The sequence below is a fragment of the Sciurus vulgaris genome (genome assembly GCF_902686455.1).
Source record: "Sciurus vulgaris genome assembly, chromosome: 4".
Lineage (NCBI taxonomy): Eukaryota > Metazoa > Chordata > Mammalia > Rodentia > Sciuridae > Sciurus > Sciurus vulgaris.
Genome location: NC_136464.1, coordinates 98,934,751 through 98,961,170, shown reverse-complemented (window position 1 = coordinate 98,961,170; position 26,420 = coordinate 98,934,751).

Below are 26,420 nucleotides of genomic sequence, written 5' to 3'. Positions count from 1 at the left end.
AAGATAACCACTGCTACTATTTTTGTTGTTGTCTTCTACCATTTTTATTCAAACATATTTTATATAACAAATGAAAATTGTGATGCAGAAAAAAAGGGGGGGAAGGAAATCATGTCACATGCTGCAACATGAATACACCCGGATTATAGGTATGCACCACCTCGCCCGGTTACAGATTTATTATACAATGTGAATACAGTTAAGACTACTGAATTGTACATGTAAAAATAGTTAAGAGAGTACAAAAAAAGAATAATTAAAACCACATGTTTATGGTACAGGACTAGGTTAATGGTACAGCACAAAAATCTCCCAAACAAAACCAATGCAGAAAGGATAAATGATTTAATAAAAAGTACAGAGACCACTGCCTTTTCATATAGGGGGAAATGGAAAAAAGATTAAATCTCTATCACATTCCATACACAGAATTTTTCTCAAGTTGAGTCAAAGACCTAAAATTGAAAAGAAATACACTAAGTTTCTTTGAAGACTATTATGAGATGTTGAAGAATATCTTTATGACTTTGGGATATAAAAGTATTTTAAATAATTTAAAAAATAATTTTAAGTATGTTTTTACATCTATAGCAAACACTATGGATTAAAAGCAAACTTAAAAAGCAATTTGAGCCAAGCACCATGGTGCACACCTGTGATCCAAGCATCTGGGGAGGCTGAGGCAGGAAGCAAGGTGTTAAGCAACTCAGTGAGACCCTGTCTCTAAATAAAATACAAAATAGGGCTGGGGATGTGGTTCATTGGTCCAGTGCCCCTAAGTTCAATCCCTAGTAACCCCCGGCCCCCCGCAAAAAAGCAATTTGAATTAAATTCATAAACAAGATAAGACTCACCAATGATGCTTCTAATCAATGTTTTACCAGAATGGCTAGTCATGTAAAAGCAAAGTGAGATAAAAAAAATAAATTAAATAAAATAAGAAAAAGAAATAAGAGATGAAAGTATAGGAAAGGATAAGGGTGCAGTGATGCATGCCTATAACCCTAGTAACTCAAGAGACTGAGGCAAGGCCAACCTCAGTTCAAAGCCAGTCCAAGGCAACCTCCTGAGAACCTGTCTCAAAATAAAAAGCTAAAAAAGACTTGGGATGTAGCTTAGTGGTAGAGTGCTTACCTAGAATGAGAAAACTCCTGGGTTCATTTTCCAATAATGAAAAAAAATAAAAGGAAAGAAAGAGTCCCAACATAAATGTCTACATTTTTTTACATGTACATAAAAAAAGCATCTATAGACAATAAGTAGTGATCAGAAAGGTTATTAGATATTAAGTCAATATAAAACATAGCTTCCCACATTACCAATCACTACTAAAAACAAACAATAACAAAAAAAAATGTTTCAAACACAGAAGATCTTTGTGAAGATTATTAAAGAGCATTATAAGAAGACCTAAGCCAGGTGGGATGGCACAGTCCTGTGACTGAGGCAGGAGGATCACAGGTTCAAAGTCTGCCTCAGCAGCTTAGTGAGACTGTAAGCAACCTAGTGAGACCCTGTCTAGAGTTGTGGCTCACTGGTTAGGTGCCCCTGGGTTCAGTCCTGTTACAAAAAAAAAAAAAAGATCTAAATGAACTAAGGAACCAAACACTCCAGGAACAATGTTTACAGACCCCAGGCACACACTTGGAGAAGATACATTTTCTTTGACTATAACTGACAAAGGATTAGCATATGTTACATAAGAACTGCCTAGAAAATAATCAATAAAATAATTCTGATTGATAAAATAATTCTAAAAACTCAGTAGGAAATGGGCGAAAATACATGAAAATTAATTCATAGGAAGAGGATAACAAAAAATTTTTAAGAAAGTTAACATAAGACCTGACTCCAATAAGAATGGATATTATCAAAAAGACCAAAGATAATGAGTGCCAGCAAGGATGTGGCGAAACAGGAACCCTAGCACATTATTGGTATGAAAATAAGTTAGTACAGTCATTATGGAAATAGTATGGAGGTTCCTCAAAATATTAAAAAAAATAACTGCTACATGATTTAGTCATCCAAAGGAAATGAAATCAGTATGTTAATGAGACATCTGCATTCCCATGTTCACTGCGGCATTATTCACAACTGTCAGGAACGCTTGCCTCTGAGGGCCCATGGAGGCAGGCACGCCCTGGCCTGATCTTCAAGATGGCACCTGGCGAGGTGCCAGAAAAAGCTTGAAGCTGTTAACAAGTTTCAGGAAGTACTCCTGATTGGCTGATGTACCTTGTGCTTGGCTTGTGTATGGTACATGTTTTAGGCGTTTACTTGATATGTCCATGCATTCGCCGCAGGGAAAACTTTCTGATTGGTCCCTGTATTCTTTATAACCTGGAATAGTTCTGCATTGAGGCCTTTTGTCCACATTAAAGAGAAGAAGCTTCACTGCACCAAAAAAGGTGTACGTGTTATCATTTCCTCCGTGGGCCGTGGGAAGTGATACACAACCAAGAAGTGGAAACAACCACGGTGTCCATCAACTGATGAATGGATAAAGAAAATGTAGGACATACACACAACACAATATTATTCATCCATAAAAAGAAAGAAATCTCATCATTTGCAAAAACACAGTGGGAACTAGAAATTGTTAGGATGGGTGAAATAAGCCAGACACAGAAAGACGGGTGCTGCATGATTTGATTCATATTAGGAACCTAACACAGTTGATCTCATAGAAGTTGAGGGCACAATGCTAGTTACCAGAGGATGGTCAGAGTAGGTGGGAGGTAGGAATGGAGAATTTCTCCCTACTGTACAACAGCACACCAGAATTTCTCACTCTATCAATGGGTACGAAGTTAACATTAGATAGACTGAGAAATTCTGGTGTGCTGTTGTACAGTAGGGAGACTATGGATAATGATAATGTGCTGTGTATTTCAAAAGAGTGCTGGAGGCCACTGCCCTGTAGGGCCCGCAGTGGTGGCTGGCCTCGCCCTAAGATGGCCTGGAGAAGCCCAACCGCAAAGAAAAACAACTTTAAGGAGGTGCTTTCTATTGGCTGACTGATCTCCTCCAGGTCCGTGCTTAGCTCGTGATCAGTACATGTCCTCATTGCCCACCATTAAGTCTCCACGAGCCAAACACCTGACCCGTTAAGGTGATTGGCTGTGATATCCCATAAAGCTGCGTACTTTGTGTGGCAGGCAGGCAGGCAGGCAGCAGCTGCATGACGAGAGAAGAAGGAGAGAGAGAGCTGCACGACAAGAGAAGAAGAAGAAGAAGAAGACGGGGCGGTGGAGGAGGAAGAAGAACCAGGCACTCAGCTCAGAAGCTCTCCCATAAAAATAAAGACCTTAAAACTTCACCTGAGAGCCAAGTCTTCATTGTACTCACTGGACGAGACAAAAAAGTAGAAGGAAGAAGTTTTGAATGTTTTCACCATAAAGAAATGATAGATGTTTGAGAAGATATATAAATGTTCAAACTGATGTATACCTATATAAAAACATCACGATACCCATTAATATGTACAATTCTTGTGTTTTATTTATCAGTTAAAAACTTTAAAAATCTAGCATAAAAATATATTCCAGATGGCTGAGCGTATTCTTTTCTTGTGGAAGGAATTTAGGAATTTCTCTGTGAGGTCCCCTCTCCTCTAAGTACATTATCTTCTTCCTGTACTGTCCCTTTTCTCCTCTCCGCTTCCCTTCTCTATACCAATTCTTCCAACCCTTTCCCCTTACCTCTTTTTTTAATACACTTTTTTAGTTGTAGATGGACACAATACCTTTATCTTTTTTATTTGTATGTGGTGCTGAGGACTGAACCCAGTGCCTCACATGTGCTAAGCAAGCACTCTGCCACTGAGCCACAACCCAAGCCTCTCCTTATCTCTTCTTTCTTCAATCTCTTCTCTCTCCCATTCTTTTTCCTCTTCCCTACCCTCCCTTCTTCATCTCCTGCTTCCTTCCTATTTTCCTCCTTTCCCTAAACCTATTCTGAATTGAGTGATGTGAAACTCTTTCTACTTACCTGAAGAAATAACACAATTCTTTCAGAGAGGAGAAGGCAAGCTAATGCTCACTAATCAAATTCTGTCTGAGTTTTTTTTTTTTTAATTGCCCTAGAACTAAGAGTGTTTTGTTGTTGTTTTTACAGTTTTACACGGATTGTTTAAAAAAATAGAATATTCAACAGAGACCATTTTTGGTCCTAAAGTCTTAAAGATTTACTGTCTGACCCTTTATAGAAAAGGTTTGTCCATCTCTGTCCTAGAAGATTAGTACTTAAAAAGACATAAACACACAAACACAGTGTATGCCTTACACCATGTACAATACCTTATGTATTGCATATTTTTAAAAAAATTTTTAGATATTGATAGACCTTTATTTTATTCATGTATTTATATGTGGTGCTGAGAATCAAACCCAGTGCCTCACACATGCTAGGCAAGTGCTTTATCACTGAGCCACAACCCCAGTCCCATGTATTGTGTTTTAACTTAACAACATATATGAACACCTTTAATATTAAACCTTGTCTTTCTCTTTAAGTGGAAAGGGTGGGACTTTCTTTTCTTTTGTTTCTTTTTTTTCTTTTTGGTATTAAGGATTGAACCCAGGGGTGCTTAACCACAGAGCCACATCCCCAACCCTTTTTACTTTTTATTTTGAGACAGGGTCTCACTAAGTTACTTAAGGCCTGGCTAAATTGCTAAGTCTGGCCTTGAAATTGTGATCCTCCTGTAAAAGCCTCCTAACCCACTGGAATTACCCACTGGCAAGAAGGGACTTTCTAGTTAGACTTCCATACTGTCTTTCTCCAATAAACCACACCATGGTATTCCCTTCTAGTTTGCCTTTTAAGCAGAGCAAAATTTTAAAGATATTTGTTAATTAATCTAAGTAGAGTCCCAGATTTCACATTTCTTTTTCTAAATTAAAATTCTTTCCTACATGGGGGTAAGGATGTCTGTCTTAATCCACTATTTTTCATACCCCCCTCCCTCTCATTTCCTAGACATCATTATCCTATGTACATGTATGATTACGTGAATGATATGAATCTACATTGTGTACAACCATAGAAACGAAATGGTGTACCCCATTTGTGTACGATGAATCAAAATGCAGTTTGTAAAAAATTAAAAGCTAAACAAGGGGCTGGGGATGTAACTCAGTTGGCAGAGTGCTTGCCTGGCAAGCACAAGGCCCTGGGTTCAATCCCCGGCACCACAAAAAAAAAAAAAAAAAAAGCTAAACAAAAAATACTTTAAAAAAATTATTTCCTATAATTCATTTGACAGCAATTGTTTTAGCAACTCAACTTTACCTAGCATTAACTTGTTTTCATAAATACAACTTTTTTTCACATGTGTGACATCCAGTTTACACAATAAGAATCACTGAAATGAAGAGATTTAGGAACAAACACTCTTAACCTCTGTGGGCTAATAACTCAAACACTGAGAGCAGAAAAATGAAGAAACATCAGAGATAACCACCTAAGGCAACCCACAAGAAAGAAGCAGGGGGAAAAATATCTTTATATTCCCACCTGTTTAGATTTCCTTTTGATGCCATTGGACAAAGCCAACTAGAAGCCTCAAGTAAGAGAACCTATTATTGTAACCAATATAGATTTGCTCAGAGCAGGGTCAAGAAAAGAGCAGATCTGGAAGGAGGAAAACAATAGTTATCCAGCAATATCCAACAAGTATTCATGAATCATATCTAATCAGAAAAATAAAAATGCACTCATTAACTCCAAAGGAAATGGGCTGGGTACAGTGGTGCATGCCTGTAATCCCAGCTATTTGGGAGGCTAAGACAAAAGAATAACAAGTTCAAGATCAGCCTGGAAAACTTAGTGAAACACTGCCTCAAAATAAAAAATAAAAAAGGGTTGGGAATGTAGCTCAGTGGTATAGAATTTGCCCAGGATGAGTGAAACCCTGGGGTTCAACCAAAAGAAAAGAAAAGAAAAGAAAAGAAAGAAAGAAAGGAAGGAAGGAAGGAAGGAAGGAAGGAAGGAAGGAAGGAAGGAAGGAAGGAAGGAAGGAAGGAAAGAAAGAAAGAAAGAAAGAAAAGAAAGAAAGAAAGAAAGAAAGAAAGAAAGAAAGAAAGAAAGAAAGAAAGAAAGAAAGAAAGAAAGAAGGGAGGGAGGGAGGGAGGGAGGAAAGAAAAGAAAGAAAGAGGCTTTATCTGAAGTGAATGTATATATTAGGGTTAATTCTCAATTTAAAAAAACTTCAATTAGAAAATATGTAAAAGAGATGAAGGAAACATATAGATGGCAAACAAGGACAGGAAAAGATGTTCATTATCACTAGTCATCAGTAAAATGCAAATTAAGACAAGATGAGATACCAATACATTTAACAATTAAAATTAAAAATAGCCAAAGTACTATATGTTGGTGAGAATGCAGAGAAACTGGAATTCTCATTCATTGCTGTTGGGAATGTAATGGAACAACCACTCTGGAAAATAATTTGGTGTTTTCTTTTAAAACTAAACATACGTGTGCTGTTGTGCCCCTGGGCATTTATCCCAGAGAGAGGAAAGCAGATTCACACAAAATCTGTACTGATAGTTCATTTGTGGTAATGGAACAGTTCAGTGTTTCAGTTGCAGCGCTTGTTACACAAACCTACAACTGTCACAAAAGGACATTGAGCTAGGAACACACAAGTGCGCAAATGTGCTAATGTACTAATGCCAATTTCCTGGTAAGCAGCAAGCCTTTCAATAATTGCTTCCTTTGGTGTTGAAAGTTAAGTTTTAAAGTTATATTAATAAAAATGCAAATATCTAGAGTATGAAGAGGTCATCATCTATATATTTAAAATGTTCTTATTTTTTATTTCTATTCATTATATTTTATTTTACTTTTTATTTTTATTGGTTCTTTTGAATTATATATAACAGAGTCCATTTTGATATAATTATACAAGCATTATATATTCTAGTTGGAGTTCCCATTCTTATGGATGTACATGGTGGTGAGAATTGCTATGTTGTTTTCATATATGCACATGGGAAAATTAGGTCAGATTCATTCCACTGTCTTTCCTTTGCTTATCCCCTTCCCTTTCCTTCATTCCCCACTGTCTAATCTGCTGCACTTCTATTCTTCTCTCCATTCCCTTCACCCTTTATTATGGGTTAGTTTTCACCTATTAAAGAAAACATTCGACCTTTGGGGCTTATTTGTTTTTTTGTTTTGTTGTTGGGTTTTGGTTTTGTTTTGTTTTGTTTTGTTTTTGAGACTGGCTTACTTCACTTAGCATGATAGTCTCCAGATCTGTTTGCTGGCAAATATCATAAAGTCACTCTTCTTTATGGCTGAGTAATATTCCATTGTGTATGTATACCACATTTTCTTTATCCATTCATCTGTTGAAAGGCACCTAGGTTGGTTCCATAGCTTAGCTTTTGTGAATTGAGCTGCTATAAACATTGATGCAGGTGCATCACTGTAGTGTGTTGATTTTAACTCCTTTGAATATATACTGAAGAGTAGGATAGCTAGATCAAATAGTGGTTCCATTCCAAGTTTTTTGAGGAATCTCATACTGCTTTCCAGAGTGGTTGCACCAATTTGCAGTCCTACCAGCAATGTGTAAGTGCACTTTTTTCCCCTCATCCTCTCTGACATTTATTGTACTTGTATTTTTTATTTAAATAATAAAATACTATTATAAAATCAAAATGGGAACAAAAGAGCAAGGATATCAATATCATACAAAAAATAAATATAAAAAATGAGTCTCTAAGAAAATAAAAATATTATTTTAGACAATAAACTATTCCTATATTTACTAGTTGGTTTTAATAGATTGTATACGTGTATGGATGTATATGTATGGGGGGATTTTAAAAGAACAATTCTTTGAGGTACTTTGGATTAGACAGAGGGGAGTGAAGGGGTATAGGGGTGGCAAACACAGTAGAATGAACCCGACATTATTACCCTATGTATGTATATGATTACATGACCAGTGTAATTCTATATCATGTACAACCAGAAGAATGAGAAGTTTTCCGTTTATGTATGATATGTCAAAATGCATTCCACTGTCATGTGTAACTAATTAGAACAAATTTTTAAAAATACCTCACAGTTCCACTAGCAGTTGAGAATATGGCAACAATATTGCCATTTTCAGTGAGAATATTTAAAACTTTTGAATAATTTAATAGTTATAAGTTATTATCTCAAGGTTGGCTTTACACTTCTATTAATAGTGAAACTGAATGCTTTTTATATATTTATTAGGACCTTCTTTGTGTGCTATCCATTACCTATTTTATCTATTAGTGTCTTGAGATATTGTCTTATATACCAAAAATTTGCTGAAATAGTTTCTGAATTTGCTTTTTCTTTTTAACCTAAATTCTATTTTTAGTGCAAAAGAATTTTATATTTAGATTGTTTCAAATAGAGGAAGTGATCATTTCTTGAAAGATATGATAAATAAAACTTTGATTTTTTTCCATTTTCCTACATTAAAATATAATAATTCTTTGATCATATAGTTGATTTTGAAGGCTTGGGACTCATATGCATACTCCAAATTGGCAACTTTAATGAAATAATATGCTTTTTGATTTCTCTGTGTAAACATGGGGAAAGATGAAATTGATAAACAAACATGAAAAAAATTCCAAAGGCAGAGAGTTATTACACACTGAACAATGAGTAACTCTTTCTAATTTTTTCATGTGGCCATATTGAGAAACTGATGAACATTTGAAAAATCATATTCCATGAAAGTGTTGCCTATTTTTCTATTTTCTGGGAGATTTTGTAAAATTTTGCAATTATGTTTCTTGGGAACTTGGTGAAAATCATTTTCAGTATTACCTAAGCCTGTTGCCTTTTGTTGATGTTGTTTGTTTATGTTCATAAAAATGATAGAACTGTTCTATATATTCTCAAAAACAAACAAACAAACAAAAAACAAGTTCTTGGAGTTTACCTCCATCCAACTAACCAATAGAATAATTTCTAGTTTAAAATAGTACCAATTACAAAAAGAAACATAGTATTTATTTTTCTTTTATATATATATATATATATTTTTTTTTTTAGTTGTAGGGTGGACACAATACCTTTTTTTAATTTTTATGTGGTGCAAAGGATCAAACTCAGCTTCATGCATGCTAGGCGAGTGCTCTACCACTGAACCACAACCCCAGCCCAGTATTTATTTTTCAAGCACTTGCTTAGCACGTGCAAGGCCTGGGTTCAATCCTTAACATTCAAGGAGGTAGCATTGGGGTGGTGGTGGGGCAGGGGATGAAGAAAAGAAAAAGAAAATGAAGGGAATTTAATCACAGGGAATTTGCTACACAGGTGACCAAAGAGTGAAAAAACTAATCAGGGAATGCTAGTGACCCCAAATTAGCAACAGCAGGAAGTCATTATCATAGTCAAGATGGAAGGACAAACAAAAGAGGCAGTGATACCAGAGCATAAAGGCTTCTGTTGCTCCATGGAAAACGGAGTCAATGTAGAAATGTGACTAATGAGAAAGATACTACTGCATGGTGAGGGGATTGCAGAAATATCCTTATTTATTTCTTCTCCCATCACTGATCTCCTGCTACTGCCTCACATTGTATGAACCTTCAATCAGAAGGCAGCTGACACAGGACCTGGACAAAGCAGCATAGAGTAGTCAGTGATGCACACTCCTCCTGCACCACCACCACCTATAATACAGAAAAGGGAAAGGACAAGGACCTGCGGATCCTATTGAAATAAAGATTCTGATTTATTCAGGTATACCAGTCAGGGTTCTCTAGAGAAACAGAACCAACAAAGTTGCCTAACTAGCAAGGTGCAGTGGTGTATCCCTGTAATCCCTGCTATTTAGGAGGTTGAGGCAAGAAGATCTCAAGTTCAAGGCCTGCCTGGGCAATTTAGCAAGACCCTGTCTCAAAAAAAAAGAAAAAAAAAAAATGTAGCCTAACACTAAATCACAATGCTTACTTCATTCACTTCCCTGCATCTCGTCACATAGGTATTGTGTCTTCATCATATAATCACAAGAAAACTGAGTTCAGTACAATAGATTTTTTTTTTTTTTGAGGGGTTGGGGATTGAACCCAGGGCCTTGAACATGCAAGGTAAGTACTCTACCAGCTGAGGTATATCCCCAGACCCCTAATAAGATATTTTGAAAGATCACATTCACATGACTTTTATTGTAGTAGACTGTTAAAATTGTTCTAATTTATTAGTTATTGTTGTCAGTTCTATTGTGCCCAGATTATAAATTAAACTTTACCAAAGGTACACATATATAAGGGAAAAATACTAATTATAGAGTTTGGTACTATCCATGGTTTCAGGTATCCACTAGGGTCTTGGAATATGTCCCCTGAGAATAATGAGGGACTACTGTACAGAAAATCCTCAGTAGCTTTGAGGAATGAATCCAGAATACCCCCATGGATGCCAAAATCTGTAGATGCTTGCATCCACCACTAAAATGGTGTAGTATTTGCATTCAGCCTACCCACATTCTCCCATATACTTTGAATCACTTCTAGATTATATAAAATATCTAATACAATGTAAGTGCCATATAAATAGGTGTTATAATGTATTGATTAGGGAATAATGACAAGAAAAAATGCTGCACATGTTGATTACAGACACAATAATTGTAGGCCTAACTACATAGTATGCAAGCTATGATTGGTTGAATCTGCAGACGTGAAACCCATAGAATGGAAGGCTGACTCTTATTTGTATAGACATACCCATTTGTATCTATATCAAGACTGTTTTTTAAGGAGTTGGCTCATGCAATCATGAGACTTGATAAGTACAACATTTATAAGGAAGACCAAGGAGAGAGCTGCAATTTGAGTCCTCCAAGTGGTCAGTTTTTGTTCTATCAAGGCCTTTATCTGTTTGGAGATCTTCCCACATTATGAGTTTACTCAAAACCTATTAATTCAAATTTTATTTTGAAAATTCCTTTATGGAAACAGCCATAATAGCATTTAACCAAATGTATTGGTAAAGTAGTTCAGGCAAGATGACACATAAAATTAACCATCACAAGCTCTCCCTTATCAACTTGGCTCCCATACTCATTGGCCTAGGCAAAACTTAAAATCTGAATAAAGAATTTAACAAAGTAATACTGTCACTTAACATGATAAATTGATTCTGTGTTTAACTGAAAATGCATCAATCCTTTCCTCGGAAGAGGATGCAAAGTTCTTGAGTGATTTTTGCTCTTCTTGATATCTTGTCATTTAAATACCATGATGTAAACTTAACAAAACTTAAATACTATAAAATAAAGTCACTGTAGTAGTTGTTGCAAAAGGGAATACAGGATGGAAGAAAACAAAGATATTTGCATGACACAGACACCATAAACATTCATAACACAATAGGGAAGAAATACTCATTATAATCCAAATGTGTATAACTGGTCATATGGTCATAGCTGGTATTCGTAACTACCTTCTTCCACTACACATTTCATGTTCCCTTTGCCCTGAGAAATCACCTCAGCTTGTTGTAGTTTTTTACCTGGCAGTGTGACCCAAACCTTTATTTCTGAATGGTCAGGGCCATTAGTAGTCCTGCCTGAATTGGGTTGATGTAGTTTTCCTTTAATCTTAATCATGAGAGAAAGTAACACTAAAAGGTACCCCAAGAGATCACCTGAATTCCAGACATACTCTTCCTTATCTCCACTGGAATAGTAGCCTAAGTTCTCATTGGTATTCAGGAGTCTGCACAGTAAGTACTCACTTTGCTTATTGATTCAGAGGTATGAGAAGCCCAAAGTGGCTGATCAGTAGTCTTAACTTCCAGTTAAATGGCATCATTATAGTGTCTCCCCGTGGAAGCAAAATTCCTCTGGAACCAGGACCTCTAGGTCAGCAGAGCATATGGTCTCAGGAACAAGTAGTCAAAAACTTTTAGTGGATTACTAGGGGTAATAACAAATTTCATTTCTGCCCCTTGATTCCTGAACCTGTGAATTAGGGCTATAGGAGAAATAACACCATATATTGGATGTTAACTCAGGACAATAGGCAAGGAGAACCTTGCCTATTGGGTGGCATTGTAGCTAATACTTTGAAAGGCCATTTCACTGTTCAAGTCAACTGTTTCAGGAAGGTTGGGAACATGGTAAGATCACTGAATTCCATGAGCAGGAGCACATTGTCACACTTCTTTGATGGGAAGGGAGTTTTTTGATCAGAAGAAATGTGTGAAATACCACGATGGTGGATAAGAGATTTTGTAGTTTTGGCAGAAGCACTTCATGCAGAGAAAGTAGATCCATATCTTGAGTAAGTACCTATTTCAATAAGAACAAAACACTGATGCTTTTCTAATGGAAGAAATCCAATTTTGTACCTGGCTGATCACCCTGGGGAATAGCACCACACTGGGGGCTCAATACTTATCTTTGCTGCTGGCAGATTGAGCACTACTCAATGGTGGACAGGACAGCCTTGGAGAGTGTAAGACCACAATGCTGAGCTCTTGTGTAATTTCCATCCCTATCACCAAAGATATGAGCACAATGGGCACTAACAGCAGTGACTGGGAGAGAGACTAACTGGTGTCCACAGAATGGACCATTCTATCCACTTGATTCTAAAAATTCTCCTCTGCTAAGGTTACCTTTTGCTAACAATTCACATAGAACACAAATAGCTTTGCATTCCCATTCAGAGTTCTATCCACATACATTTTTCCTCAGTTTCCATGTGTGATTGGTTCCAGAATTCCCTGAGCATATAAAAACCCTGGGTGCCCAGGTCCTTTCTATAAAATGGCATGGTGTTTGCACAGAACCTTAGCACATCCTCCTCTAAACTTAATCATCTCTAGATGACTTATAATACATAATACAATGAAAATAGTTGTTATACTATATTATTTAGAAATAATGACAAGAAAAATAGTCTATACATGTTTAGTATAGACACAGTTTTAAAAATATATTTTTAACCCTTTGTTGTTTGAATCCACAGATACAGAGGACAGGACTTCTTTCCCCAGACTTCCCAACTTCCCAATTATGTTCCTGCCAAGATCCTGATTGTCCAGCAAAATCATTGGCTGCAACCTATGAATTGGTATATAATTGCACAACCAGTCATTTCTCCTTCTAAGCAAAATGAACAGCCCAATTTATTGCTTAAAGTTCTGTCCACTAGGAGTTCTGCCCACTGGTAGTTTCCCATTGTCCTTTAGGGATGTCTCAGAAAGGCACTGTAATGCTGCAGCTGTCTGCTTTTTGGTATTGTCAGCATATTGTACAGAAGCACTTGTAAACCAGATCTGAGGCATCTCTATTATAGGAAACTCTCCATTAGGCCATATGTGCAGGCTGAGAGAGAGAAGGTAGTAGGAGGAAGAGTGGATCTCATGAGCATCTGGGCCAGGTCTGCAGGTCTGGTGATCCAGGATCAACTCAGATGCTATCTAGTATTTCCATATGATGATGGACTGCTGCTGTTTATACACAACTCCATGCCTTAGTGGTTCAATAAACATGATTCAGGATGGGAAACTCAGGTTATAAGGTAACTTGGTAGCCCATGGTTAAGCATTCATTCTCAATTAAAGTCCAATAGCAAGACAAAAATCGTTTAGCAAAAGGAGATTACTTTTCTACACAGAAAGTCAGGGCTTTGCTTTCAAACACTCCAAGTGTACCCTGTAATTCATATATAGGCATCTGCCAAAAGCTCCAAACAACATCCCCATCCACCACTGACATGTCAAATACTGTTGGATCTATTGACTCATATAACCTGGTGGCAAAACTTTTGGCACAGTAACCTGGACCTGTTGGAGAGTCTTCCCTTGCTCTAGTTTCCACTCAAAATTAGAATATTTTTGGTTCACATGGAAAATGAGCTGGAGTGGCACACCCAAATGAGGAAGGTGTTGCCTCCAACATCCAGAGATCCACTAGGTGTTGTGTCTCTTTTTTGGTTATAAGAGGAACCAGGTGCAATAACTTACCCTTCACCTTAGAAGAGATATTTCTACATCCTCCACACTACTGGAGTCTGAGGTAAAAGGCCACTGAGTTTTTGTCACTTCCTAATATATAAATGTCTTTTCAATAAATCTGAAATAGTTGTTACTTTTTACTCCCTAGGTCCAATCAGCATAATATCACTAATGTAATAGGCCAATGTGATATCTTATAGTAAGGAAAGGTAACCAAGGTCTCTGTGAACTAACTTATAGGGTTGAAGAGGGAATATGCCTCTGAGGTAGAATAGTGAAGCTCTATTGCTGGCCTTGCCATCTGGAATAACATTGCTTCTGATGTGCCTTATAAATAGATATGAAGAAAAAAGACATTTTCCAGATCAATAACTGAATGCTTGGTACCAGTTGTGTTTAGTTTATAAAGCAATGAAACCACTTCAAATACAGCAGGGTCACCACCTGTTCAATAACCCATGGTAATTGTCTAAGATCTGTCTGTCTTCAGCACAGGTCATAGGGGTAAGGTGAATGGGGATGTGATGGGAATCACCACCCCAACATCTTTCAAGGCCTTGATGATGACACTAATTTCTGAAATCCCTCCAGGAATGTGGTATTGTTTTTGGTTTATGATTTCTCTAGGTCAAAGCAGATCTTATGGCTTTTACTCAGCTTTTCCCACCATAATAACCCTAACTCCACAGATCAGGGAACAAATCTGGGAATTCACTTGATAAATATGTTTATTTGATAATGCATTCTGGAACAGAGGAAATTACCACAGAATGAGTTTGGGCCTACTGTGAGATAGAACTGAGCTAAAGCTCCACTGATCATCTGACCTCCAAAAGTTCCTACTCTGACTGGTGGACCACAGTGACAATTTGGGTGTCTTTTGGAATTAGAATCAATAGAGAGGCAGTGTTCAGTAATCCCCTCAAATTCTGATTATTTTCTTTTCTCCAAAATACAGTTACTCCGGTAAAAGGATAATGGTCCCATAGGGGAAGGCTGGAAGAAAGTTTAACAACTGTATTAAATTTTGCCAGTGTGCCATGGATCTTCCTTGAGGGGATCTGGCCTTCCTTTTGTTCATTGCATTCTGGTCCATAAACTGACCAAGCCTGGGAATTGATTGAGGGTGCCCTGATTCTGTTTTTATGATTTGAGTTTGGATTTGTTCATTTGACTTAGAACTTTTCTGCCTATACAGATCAAGTTAGATTTTAGTAGGTTTCCTATCTATTTCACCCGTAGGAGTACTGTGATTAGCCTGTCAACACCATGGGTCTCCCCAAATCAGACCATTCTGATTGTTATTTTGACTCTGATATCCATTTTGGTAACTATAGCTACCTTGCCTCTATACCCCAGCAGCCAGTATTCATATTGCACTTAGGTTTTCCAATTCTGTGGTAGTAATTTCCCTCTGTAATTTCCATCCAGTACAGAAGAACAATCACAGAGGCTTTCCTTACAAAGTTATTCTCAGAATCATGATGAAAGGCATGCCCTCTGGATGAGTGAGCAATTCTTAAGTGACAAATCCACTCTAACATTTCAGTCTTCCTTAATCTTTAAATCTCTTCAGTCAGCAAAGGCTAGTCTGGTATTTCAAGTTCTTTACTGTTGGCCACCACTGGGTCCCATGTTTTACCCAATCAACCAAACTGTTAAAGAGTTCTTTCTAATTCTTAGAGCCATAACATTTCATGTATAACCTCTGCTTAGTGGTTTCATACCAATAAATGTGGCCTCATAACAACTTTATGTTCCTTCCATCCTTAGTCCACACCCTGATTCTCATGGAATACATCCACAAGCTGAAGTAGATAAGGCTGGGAGGAAGGCCTTGGTGAACCAGGCTGAAGTTGACAGGTGTAAAATCAAGGAAGCCAAGCATAGGAAGAGTACCTCCAGGCCCAAAAAGTAGAGGTCAACAAGACGATATCCAAGGAAGAAGAGGCCAAGAAATAATTTCTCCTTTTGTGTCTGGATATAGTGGCCTTATGATTATATAGATAAATTACTGAAATAAAACAAGCTTTTATCAAAAAGAAACAGTACCAGTAGCAGCAGCAGAAATTCAAACTGTGTTAATTACTTTAAAATCTTTCCAGTTATTAGATAAGATCTGCCACTAGAATTCAGTGATAATATTTTTTGGTTTCAATTAAATGTTGGTATTAAAAATACAACCCAGAATTCATGGTTCATTATGAGTTGTGATACATAGAATCATCTTAAAGTGATGGGATATTGATAACTGAAAAGGCTTCTATCTTCAGAAAAATGATACATTAGGTTTAAGATACATCATACTGTGTTTGGATCATGCTTGTTCAATTGTCATATTGGCATATCCCACATCTGTACACAGAGTAATTTTCTTGATGATAAGAGAAAGAGATAAATAATCTATCACACCAAGAAAAATAACAAATGGCAAAAAGTGGCAAAAAAAAGTGAATGTGATATATGTTCTAAAATATGCTCTTTAATAGCAAAAAAGGAGAGAATACAAGAAAGAGAAGAAAGACACAATGTAGCAAGAGAATATTTCTGTAGTGGCCCACAGCTGTAATCCCAGCAACAGGAGAGGCTGAGGGAGGAGGATTGCAAGTTTGAGGCTGGCTTCAGCAATTTAGAGAGACCCTATCTCAATTCAAAATAAAAACTGGCTTCAGCAATTTAGAGAGACCCTATCCCAAATTAAAATAAAAAGAGGTAGGGTGTATCTCAGTGGTAGAGTGTCCCAGCTCCTATCCTCAGTACTGAAAAAAAAAAAAAAAGCTAAACAGAGTCCAAGACAGTTCATTTTATGTCCCAACTTGACTGGGCTCAGGACTACCCAAATAGCTGACAAAACATTGTTTCTTGCCATATGTGGTAATTCATGCCTATAATTCCAAAGACTTGGGAATCTGAGGCAGGAGGATCTCTCATGTTTGAGGGCAGCCTCTGCAACTTGACAAGATCCTCAGCAATTTAGTGAGACCCTGTTTCAAAATTTAAAATGGGGGCTGAGGTTGTAGCTCAGTGGTAGAGAGCTTGCCTCACCTGCGTGAGGCACTGGGTTCAATCCTCAGCACCACATGAATAAATAAAATAAAGGTATTGTGTCCATCTACAACTACAAATAAAAAAAAATTAAATGGACTGGAGATAGATGTAGCTCGATGGTAAAGTATCCCTAATTTGATCCCCAGTACAAAACAAACGAACATTATTTCCTCATATGTCTGTGAGAGCACTTCTAGATAGATTAGCATTTGAGTTAGTAAACTAAGTAAAAAAGGTTAATCTTCAACAGTATGGGTAAATGTTATTTAACCTATTGAGAGCTTGAACACAATAAAAAGATAGAGGAAGGATGAATTCACTCACCCTCTTCTGAATCTGGGACATCTATCTTTTCCTGCCCAAGTACATCAGAGTGCCTGGCCTTTGGGCCTTCACATTCTGGGAAATACACTAGTGACAACGTAGGTTCTTAGGCCTTCAGCCTCAGACTGAGAGATGCACCTTGATTCTCAGGCCTTTCAGACTCATCTGAATTACATTATCACCTTTCCTGTTTCTCCAACTTGCAGTGGCATATTTCATGACTTTTTGCCCTGCATAATTGCATGAGCCAATTCCCATAATAAATCCCCTCTCATCTACTTATCTTTTTTTTTTTTTTTTTTTTTTTTTTTTTGCAGTGCTGGGAATTGAACTCAGGGCCTTGTGCTTGCGAGGTAAGCACTCTACCAACTGAGCCATATCCCCAGCCTTCTATTGGTTCTTTTGTTCTGGAGAACCCTGACCTAATACAGAATTCTTTGGGCTGAAAAAAAAAAGTATCCAGAAATTAACTCAAAACTGTAAGAAAAAATAAAGACCATCATAAAGAAAGTGACATAAGTAAATATAAAAGTCATTATAATTAAATTTGTAGTGTGTAATGCCTCTTTGATTTCTTATATTATTTAAAGTTGAAAAGCATAAAAATAAATAGAAATCTGTCCTTGGGTACACAATATATAAAGATTTAATTTGTGATGATAACAATATAAAATAGAGTGAACCAGGCATGGTGGGGCATGCCTATAATTCCAGAGACTAGGGAGGCTGAGGCAAGAGGATTGCAAGTTTGAGATCAGCCTCAGCAATGTTGCAAGAGCCAAAGCAACATAGCAAGACCCTGTCTCAAAATAAAGACATAAAAAGGGCTGGGGATGTTCCTCAGTGGTTATTTGCCCCAGAATCAATTCTACATATATATATGAACACACTGTATAGGAACAGAATTTTTGTACATTATTGAATCTAAGTTGGTATTAATTCAAGCTATATCGTTATAAATTAAGGCATTAATTATAATCCCCAGAATAACACTGGAAAATAAAGTAAAATATACAGAAAGATAGATGGAAAGAAAACAAAATAGTATACTAGAAAATATCAATTAAACACAAAAATGAGACAGTAATAAGGAAACTGAGGGACAAAAATATGTCATATAGAAAAAAAATAAAATTGCATAAGTTTATATTTCCTTATCATAATTATTACAAATGTAAATGGTTTAAACTTTCTAGTTAAAAAGCCGAGATTGGCATAATGTATTTTTAAAAAACATATACTGCCTATGAGACACTAATTTTAGCTCCAAAGACACAAATGAGTCAAAGGTGAATATATTAAAGAAGATATTCTATGTGATAGAAACCAAAAGAGAACTTGGGTAACTTTCCTCATTATAATTTAATTGTCTCACGTATTTGTTACAGAAAACTGACTAACAGAAAGTTGATATCAAGAAGAAGGGTTGTTGCTGAGATGATGTGGAGTATCCTTTGGAATTAGTTTACAGGAGAAATTTGGAAATTTTTGGAGAAGACTAGATAAAGCCTAGTTTGGTGTAAGTGGAACTCAATAGGTGATTCAAGTGAGTTCTTAAAAGACCAGAAAGGTGATAGAAATGCACACAATACAAGTGTTGCTAATGAAATTTGAGATGAAAACAAGTATTCTATTAGAAGTTGGACTAGAGGCCACACGTGTTACATTTTGATGAAGAATTTAAACTTACTGAGTCCATGTCCTGAGGTTTTATGGGAAAGAAGTCAGAGCTGAAAAGTGAAAGATGAGTTTATCTGGTGGAGGAAATTTCAAGGCAGCACAACATGGGTATTACTGACTGCTTTGAGCCCAATTTATAGTGAGAATAGGAGCAAAGAGGAACAGAACAGAAAGATTATAAAAACTTATATTTTGTCCAGAAAATAAGCATATGCAAAGTTCTGGCCAAGGACGATGCTGTTTTGGTAGCTAGTACCATTAAAAAGAAGCCAAGGCCAGGCGCAGTGGTATGCACTTACAGTAAACAGATACTCAGGAAGCTGAGGCAGGAGGATCATTTGATAGGCTACCCCCTCCCTGCAGTGCTAGGGATTGAACCCAGGGCCTATGTGCTTACAAGGCAAGAACTCTACCAACTGAGTTATATCTCCAGCCCCAGAAGGATCATTTGAGTCAAGAAGTTTAAGACCAGTCAAGGCAACAGAGTGAGACCCCCACCTCAAAACAACAACAGTTGAAAAAGAAGATGTTGTCAAGCATTTTGTGCTGTAGCAATATGAAAGACACATGACTGTAGCCTTGATATGCTCAAATGCAAATTTTCTTGTTTCCAAGGCAGATTTTTGAGAAGAGAGCCCCAGGGCACCTTGTGCACCCAAAAGCACCTAGAGATTTTGTTTCCCATTGTTTCCAATGAACACAGACACAGTTCACTCTGAAGGCAGACCTTGACATGGTTTATGTGATATTGTTTCATGTAGAATTCAAGAGTTATGGGGTCACATAAGCTTCTATCAGTGTTTCAAAGGAAAGCCTCAGAGGCCAGGGAATTTGTAGCTGCATGAGATTCCCTGCAGGCATCCCCTGATACGGCAATGTATAGGGAAACTGAGAGTGAAGCCAAAGCTGCAGTGGAGACCTCAGAAAGTCAGAGGTCAGAAACACAGAACTCCTGCTGAGGGAAGCTGTAGGCAGTGAACAGAGCCAGCCCAAGAGAGTGTCTATTTAGTGATCGGGCTTCCCAAGCCTTTGGTAGTCCATATCTCACGAGTCTGGCCTGAATGCCATACAAGGAGACTTAGGAGTTAATATTTTCCCAAATGGGTTTCAGTCTTTTTTTTTTTTTTTAATATATTTTTAGTTGGCAATGGACCTTTATTTAATTTATTTATTTGCAATGCTGAGAATTAAACCCAATGTTTTGAACATGCTAGGCAAGCACTCTGCCACTGAACCACAGCCTCAGCCTGGCTGGTTTCAGTCTTAATTTGATCTCATTGCTCTTTATTATTTCTATAGTCCTTCCTTTCAGAATAGGAATGTTTACCTGTGCCATTGTATCTTGGAAGTATGTAGTTTGTTTGTTTGTTTGGTTTGCAATACTGGAGATTGAACCCAAGGCTTAGTACCTGCAAGGCAAGTCAAGTGCTCTACCACTGAGCTACATTCCCTGCCTTTTTTATTTTATTTTGAGACAGGGTCTTGCTAAATTGTCCTGGCTGACCTTGAACTTATGATCCTCCTTCCTCATCATCCTGAGTAACTGAAATTAAAGGTGTGTGTCATCACATCTGGCTTTTTTTTTTTTTTTTTTCTTCCTTACAGAGGTCACAGTTGAGTTTACCTTGATTCTTAGAGGTGATGGTGAATTTGTACTACTTAAACAGTTAAAATTTTAGGGACCCTTAGAGATGGACTAAATGCATTTTGCATCTTGAGGCAGTCATGAGCTTGTAGGTTCCATGGCCAACATGCTATGGTTTGAGTAAGTGTCCCCCAGAGGGTTGTGGCTTTATGCCCAGTCCATGTTGCTATTGAGAGGTGGTAGAACTTTTAAGAGGTAAGACCTAGTAGGAGGTCTTCTGGTCACAGGGGAATGCCCTTGAAGTGATTTGTGCGACCCCAGCTCCTTTCTCTTCCATTTCTTCATATCCTGTCCATGAGGTAAACAGAATTCCTCTGCCATGTGTTTCCACCATGATGTACTGCCTTATGACAAGCCCAAAACCAACAGGACTGAAATTTCCAAAATCTTCACCAAAAACCAAAAAACAACAACAATGAAAAAACTTTCCCTTCATAAGTTGATTTTTTCAGATTTTTGTTACAGTAACAGAAAGCTCACATATATTTAACGATGCAGCTCCACAAAAGCAAAAATCAACTGAAATGAATGGAGAAATAGAGTTCTACAATAACCGTTGGAGACAACAATTCATCACTTTAATTAATGCAGAGAATAATTACATAAAGAATTAATAAAGAAATAGAGGGCTTGAATAACACTATAAACCAAGGAGATCTAACAGATATATATAAAGCACTCTACATGCAAGCACTGTACTCATATATAAAGCACTCTACAATAGCAGAATATATATTCTTCTCAAGTGCATATGAAACATTCTCCAGGATAGACCACGTTGTAGATTGCAAAACCAATCTCAATAAATCTGAGGGGTAAAAATTATAAAAATTTTTTTCTCTGACAAGATGGATGAAACTAAAAATCAGTAACAGAGGGAAAATCTGAAACTTTACAAATATTTGAAAATTAAACCTCACACTCAAACAACCAGAGGGTCAAAGAAGAAATCACAGGGAAAGAGGAAACTTTGAGATGCATGGAAATGAAATGATTAGACTTGTTAGATTTTTATCATCTTTTCACCGTATTCTTTTCGATTTAACATATTTCTGCTCCTAGTCTTATTTTTTCTTTCCTACTACCTAATTTGAAAATAATTTGATAATCTAGTTCTTTCTTATACAAACATTTTAAGTTATAAGTGTTCATCTAAGTACTATTTTGTCCCAAAGATTTTGATATTTTAAGCTTTTATTATCCCTAAGTTCAGAGCACTTTTTACTTAGTTTTCTTGTGCTTTCTTCTATGATCTGTGAGATATTTATTCATAATTGTGCCATTTAATTTTGAAGAAGTTGAGACTTTGGGGAGGGGTTCTATATACCTTAAGGTGAATGATTTCTAATGTAATAAATCACACAGGAAACACAGTCTGCATGATTTCCCATTTTAAAAAATTCTCAAAGCTTATTTTATGACAATATAGTCTATCCTTATTAATTTTCTACTTGTCATTTTTGTGTATAGTTCTCTATAAATAACAAGTAGGTCAAAGTGACTCATAATGTTGTTAAGCCTTCTATATCATTACTCCTTCCCACAAAGTGAGGGAGCTTAAAATCTCCAAATATGATTGTGAATTTGTCTTTCTAGTTTTATTAAGTTTTTAAAATTTATTTTAAAAAATTTTAGTAGTAGATGGACATAATATCTTTATTTATGTATTTATTTTTATGTGGTGCTAAAGATTGAACCCAGTGCCTTGCACATGCTAGGCAAGCACTCTGCCACTGAGCTACAGTCCCAGCCCTATTTGCTGATTGTTGAGTTTTCCAGTCTTTGTATAATTTGTAAAAAGTATGTGTATTACAAATGTTTTCTCATGGGCTATAGATTGCTCCTTTGTAAGTGATTTGTTGATTGAAATTTTTTAAATCATTTTTTAAAATGATTTTAAAAATTGAAAGCATAGTTTCCAAGTTATATTTGCACACCCATGTTCATAGAAACATATTAGTGATAGTCAAAAGGTAGAAGCAACTCAAATACCCACTGACAGATGAATGGAAAATAAAATGTGATATAGACATACAATGGTATATTATTCAGCATTAGAATATAGGATATTCTGACCTGGACTATGACATGAATAAATCTTTAAACATTATGCTAAGTGAAATAAGCCAGTCACAAAAAGACAAATACTGCACAATTTCACTTAAGTGAAGTACGTAGAGTAGTCAAAAACAGAGACAGAAAGTAGAATGGTAGTTAACAAAGTCTGAGAGAAGGGAGAGAATGAGAAGTTCTTAGTTAATTCAATTTTGCTAAGTGAAAAGAGTTCTGGAGATTGCATATGACTGTGAATGTATTTAACACTACTTAACTGTCTTTAAAAAATTTGGGTAAAATGACAAATTTTATATTTTGTATATTTTACCAGAATAAAATAGTTAAAAATGAAAAACCTTCTAAAACGGAAAAGCTGAGGACCAGATGGCTTCTGATATGGGCTAAATTATGTACCCTCAAAATTCATAGGTTGTAGCCCTAACTCCTGACACCTCAAAATGTGACTGGATTTGGAGTTAGGATCTTTAAAGAGGTTATTAAGTTGAAATGAGATCAGTAGAGTGAGCTATATGACTCACCATATGACTGGTGTCCTTATAAGAACAGTTTAGGACTCGCATACAAGAGAAAAGACGTGAAGACACAAGGAGAGTAACCATCTCCAAGTCAAGGAGAGAGGCCTCAGAAGGAACCAACCCTGCCCATAGCTTGATCTTATACTTTCATCTTCCACAATTGTGAAAATATATTTTTTTGTTGTTTCAGTCCCCAGTCTATGATTCTTTATTATTGCAGCACTAGCAAACTAAACAGCTTCACTATGGATTTTACCAAATATTTAAAGAATTAGCACCAATTCTTCTCAAACTCTTCCCAAACAATTAAGGAAAAGTGAATAGTTACTACCTTTTCTATAAGGCCAGTGTTATTCTAGTACCAATGCCAGTCAAAGACATCACAAGAAAAAAAACTACAGGCTAAAATATCCTATGAATATAGGGACAAAAATTTCTCAAAAATGCATTGGCAAACATGCCACACATGCACAGTGGCACACACCTGTAATTCCAGTTAGTTAGGAGACCAAGAAAGGAGGCTTGCAAGTTTAAGGCCAGCCTGGCAAATTATTGAAATCCTTCCTCAAAATTTAAAAGGAGAAAAAAATGGGTACGGAGTGAGGTGCTGAGAAGAAGCTCAGTGATAGAGCTCTTGCCTAGCATAGACAAAGCCTTGGATTCAGTTCCAAATATATTCCTGTGCTGAGATATATATATGGTGGAAGGGGAGAAGAGAGAGAGAAATGGAATCCAGTAGTATATAGAAATGATTATGCATCAGGGCCAAAAGAGATTTATTTCAGGAAGACCAAGATGGCTCCTCAATATACAAAAAGAAAACTTTTTTAATTTTTTTAATTAATTTTTTATGTGTTCTAATTGGTAAACTTTTTTTAAAAGAATCATTCAGTGTAATATCCATATAATAGAATGAAAAAGGGGAAAGCAATATAATCATCATAAGTGATATTCAAAAACCATTTGGCAAAAATCAATGAAAAGTCTACAATTAACATCATACTCAGTGATGAAAGACTGAGAGATGTTCTCCCCACCCAATCAGGAAGACGATAAGGATGCCTGCTCTTGATTTGAGAAATAGAAAAACCCATTCTAAAACAGTGTGGTTCAAAAACATAAATATTGAATTAACATTTGACCCTATTATTCCCTCATGGTAATATATCTAAAATAATTGAAAACAGGTACTCAAACAAACACTTGCACATGAATTTTCATAATAGTACTGTTCACAAATAAAAGATGGAAACAATAAACTGTCCATTGACAGATGAATGAATAAACAAAATGTGACATATTTATACAGTGGAAAAGAAATGAAGTAGTGATACATGCCACAACTTAAATGAACCTTGAAAACATTATGCTAAGTAAAAGAAGTTATAAAAGGCCACTTTTTGTAAGATTTCATCCACAGAAATGTTCAGAATAGGGCAATTTATAGGGCAGAAAGTACATGAGTGGTTGCCAAGGGTTGAGAGGAGAGAGAAACAGGTGTAAGTGCTAATGGGTACAGGGTTTCCTTTGTGAAGGATGAAAATATCTTGGAACTAGATACAACTGATGCTCTCACACCACTGAGAATGTATTAAATGCCACCAAGTGGGGCTGGGGGTGTAGTTTAGTGGTAGAGCACTGGCCCAGCATGCATGAGGCCCTGGGTACAATCCTCAGCACTCCAAAAAAAGAGTGAACAAAACCTCTACGTGCTAATGAACTATACACTTTAAAATGATTAAAATGATGAACTTTATTTTAATAAATGCAACAATTAAAGATCACTAATGCATATTGCCTACTTTCCCCCAATAATTGCATTTTGCAAACGTATAACATAATGTCACAATGAAAATATTGGCATACAATGACTTTTTTAAAGGTGGTTTAAAATTAACATATTTTTTCATTAACAGTTCTTCAGCTCTCTGGAATCTGGACTGTATTAATATGTTTTGTTGGAATCAGAACATCAGATCTTGGAAGTACTTTAGCAATCACCTTTTGTAAATAAAGAAAATAGAAGTTGTATATTCCCAAGTAAGTGTATGAGGATTTCAAATCCAGGTCTTTCTCAGAAGTGGTGGTTCACACCTATAGTCCCAGTGACTCAGGAGGCTGAGGCAAGAAGGTAACAAGTTCAAAGCCAGCCTCAGCAACTTAATGAGAACCTATCTCAAAATAAAAAGGGCTGGGATGTAGCTTGGCAGTAAAGCTCCCCCAATTCAATCCCCAGTACCAAAACCAAAACAAAAAAAACATCAAACCCATGTCTCTACTGCTCTTCCCTGTACTCAAATAATACCCCCTACTCAAAAACAGTAGACACAGTGCAGCTAAAAGTCCACAACAGTGTCCTTCCGATCACAGTCCAGTTGTGCGGATACATGAAATAAAGTACAAATTGCTCTGCAGTAAATTCTATGTGCTTAATGAGTGATAGACATTAATTGCTCAACAACATGCAGTGGAAATAGAAATTATTTTATTTTGAATAACACTTTTCATTTTTTCAAACTTGTTTTTTTTTTTTTTGTTTTTGTTTTTTTGTTTTTTGTTTTTTGTTTTTTCAGTGCTGGGGATTGAACCCAGGGCCTTGTTCAAACTTGTTTTTTTTTTTTTTTAAATAGCTTTCCATATGTAAATTTTAGTATTTTGTATCAGGCAGTGTTTTTCAGAATGTAACAAGTTCAAAGCCAGCCTCAGCAACTTAATGAGAATATATAAGATATATCCTAAAGAGAATATATAAGAATATATGAGAATATATAAGAATATATCCTAAAGTGGATATATTCTTGGATCTTCAAATCTGGCCCAACCTGCTTTTCTAGCCTCAATTTCTAGTCCCCACTGACCCTGAGTTTTAGTTACATGAAATCACTTACTTTCTATCTCTGAACCTATGGTCCTGTTACTCTTTGTCTAACAAAGAGTTCTCTCTCTTGCAGGTTTACAAGTCCTTCATCCATAGTTCCTTCATGTCATCTCTTCTCAGGTTCTACGACCTCCCTGTCTTGGTCCATTTTCTCTTGCTATAACAAGATACCTGCAACTGAGTATGGTGCCAGCATCTGCTTGACTCTAGAGAGGGCCTCATGAAAGATGGCATTACAATAACAGGAGCATGTGTGAGTGGCCAGTAATGCATG